Here is a 2,500-nt window from a genome sequence, read left to right as displayed (position 1 = left end):
TATCAAGCGGTTAATCTACTATCCCTGGGGTATGCATATTTGTGACTACGAAGCTACGAAGAAAAAAAAATTTAAAAAAGAGAATGGGCCCGAATTGTCACGGTGGCTGCCTGCGGCATCTCACAGAATAAAGTTGTTTTAAGCCTACAAAAAAAGGATTTTCGCTTTGTATGAGAGTGGTTCGACGCCGTCGGCCGCGGTGCTGACCGAGAGAATCGAAGCCCATTAACAGCTTTAAATACGTGATTGCCCACTTTATTGGATACCGTGTCCCATGTGCATAAACGCGTCAATTTCAAAAAACGCTCCGAGCGACCTCAGCCAAAGTATCTCTGGTTTCCCTTCAACACGCATAAATCTTTCGCCTTTTACTAAAGATTTCCGTGGAGGAGAACAACTGAATGAGTTTGTAGACTAATTTTTCATAGCCCTGCCTTGTGGCGGGGCTCGTCATAAAGCGATTCAACAAATTTGATGCTATCGTGCAACCGAAAGCTGTAGTCAGATCTCTTGCGTCTGGACGCCTTTATTCTGTCGGTTAGTAACCAGCATGGGCTACTTTTCATGAGGAAGTAAGCAAATAACAGGCTTTTGATTCTTCATTGCAACCTTTGAAATTGAAATTGAAATTTAAAAATCTCGGTAAAAACTACAAAAAGAGACTTTCGCCGTGAAGTCCCGCGGCTCAAAGCCGTCGGCTCCAACAATCGAAGAAGTTCATTGACACTTCTGAACACGCATGCGTGATTGAGCGCTCGTAGATACTGCATCCCACCTGTGTTACCGCGCCAAGCTGAATGGAATCGTCAATGCAATTTACAATTTCTCTAGCCCTGGTTGTCCTTCAACACGTACAAATCTTTCGCCTTTTACTAAAGATTTCCATGGAGGAGAACAACTGAATGAGTCTGTAGACTTAATTTTACGTCACCCTGCCTTGTGGCGGGGTTCAGCATCAAACAGAAAGAACTTTGTCGAAAATGCGAAACGAAGCGCTGTTGTCAGATCTCTCGTGTGCACACATGGTGTTTCTTTCGGTCAGTGACTCAATCTAGTTTCGATCAAGGAATTGCGCAAAACACAGGCTTTTGATATTTCATTGCAACATCAGAAATGTAAGTCAGGAATTCTCGTTTAAAAACTATAAAACAAAGTCTCCCCCTGTGAATGCGCATGGTTCGATGCCGTCTGCCGTATCGCCTACCGAAACAATCCACGAATTTCATTGACATTCCTGAACACGCATGCGTGAATGAGCACTCTTTTCAGTACTAATTAGATACAGCATCCCACCTGTGTTATCGCGTCATGCTGAAAGTAATTGTCAATGCATACCTTTACTTTGTTAGCTCTGGTTTTCCTTCAACACGCATAAATCTTTCGCCTTTTACTAAAGATTTCCGTGGAGGAGAACAACTGAATGAGTCTGTAGACTAATTTTTTGTCGCCCTGCCTTGTGGCGGGGCTCCTCATGAATTAAAGGAATGACTTTGACGCGAACGTGGAATGAAACGCTGCATTCAGATATCTCGTGTCCAGAAACCGTGATTCCGTCGGTCAGTAACGAGCCTGAGATAGTTTATATGAAGGAAGTGCGCAAATTACAGGCTTTTGATACTTAATTGCAGTCTGAGGAATTTAAGTTAAGAAAGCTCTATAAAATTTACAAAAAGAGACTTTCGTCGTAAACTCGCGCGGCTCGAAGCCGTCGGCTTCAACAATCGAAGAAGTACATTGACATTCCCGAACACGCATGCGTGATTGAGTGCTCGTCGATATGGCATCCCACCTGTATTACCGCGCCAAGCTGAATCGAATGGTCAATGCAATCAATAACCTTGTTAGCTCTGGTTTTCCTTCAACTCGTATAAATCTTTCGCCTTTTACTAAAGATTTCCGTGGAGGAAAACAATTGAATGAGTCTTTAGACTAATTTTTCGTCGCCCTGCCTTGTGGCGGGGCTCGTAATAAAGCAATTCAACAACTTTGATGCTAAATAAATAAATAAATGAATATTGCTAGTGCTAATCACCCTTACTTGCAGTCGAGGACTGAATTGCGAAGGGCGCGGCTCACGACATCGGGCTGAAAGCATACAAAGGCGCCTCTGGCTGCCGCTATACAGTCCATGTTTGATGTTGGAGCACAGCACCACAGCTAGATGTTAATTAGCTGTGAGTCGATTTTGATGAGGGAGGAAAACCGAAGTCCCCGGAGAAAAACCCTCGGGTCAGGTTGAGATCGACTGAAACTCAGCCCACATGCTAGCCGAGGCCAGAATTGAACCCCGGCTCATAGTGGTGGGAGGCCCGATAGATAACCACTAAGCCACCCTGAGAGATCTGAGATCTGACTCATCTGTAGTCAGATCTCTCGCGTCCGGACGCCTTGATTCTGTCGATTAGTAACGAGCCAGGGCTACTTTTTTACGAGGAAGTGCGCAAATAACTGGCTTTTTATTCTTCATTGCAACCTCTGAAATTTAAATAAAAAAATCTCG

The 2,500-nt window shown here is 44.1% G+C and overlaps 1 protein-coding gene and 4 non-coding genes across 5 annotated transcripts in view; all 5 read left to right on the top strand.

Annotated features, from left to right (window-relative positions):
* LOC138054171 (glutamic acid-rich protein-like) overlaps positions 1-2,500 on the top strand; it is a 21,013-nt gene that overhangs the window by 8,859 nt on the left and 9,654 nt on the right. The gene's annotated exons all lie outside the window — the stretch shown is intronic.
* Positions 328-448, top strand: LOC138054760 (U5 spliceosomal RNA). Its single transcript, XR_011133410.1, has one exon. It is a non-coding gene; the product is annotated as a U5 spliceosomal RNA (small nuclear RNA).
* On the top strand, positions 829-950 carry LOC138054697 (U5 spliceosomal RNA). Its single transcript, XR_011133352.1, has one exon. It is a non-coding gene; the product is annotated as a U5 spliceosomal RNA (small nuclear RNA).
* Positions 1,347-1,467, top strand: LOC138054737 (U5 spliceosomal RNA). Its single transcript, XR_011133388.1, has one exon. It is a non-coding gene; the product is annotated as a U5 spliceosomal RNA (small nuclear RNA).
* LOC138054731 (U5 spliceosomal RNA) lies at positions 1,843-1,963 on the top strand. The gene has a single exon (XR_011133383.1). It is a non-coding gene; the product is annotated as a U5 spliceosomal RNA (small nuclear RNA).

This window comes from Montipora capricornis, chromosome 6 (genome assembly GCF_036669925.1).
Source record: "Montipora capricornis isolate CH-2021 chromosome 6, ASM3666992v2, whole genome shotgun sequence".
Classification (NCBI taxonomy): Eukaryota; Metazoa; Cnidaria; class Anthozoa; order Scleractinia; family Acroporidae; genus Montipora; species Montipora capricornis.
This window is presented reverse-complemented; position numbering and strand designations above follow the sequence as displayed.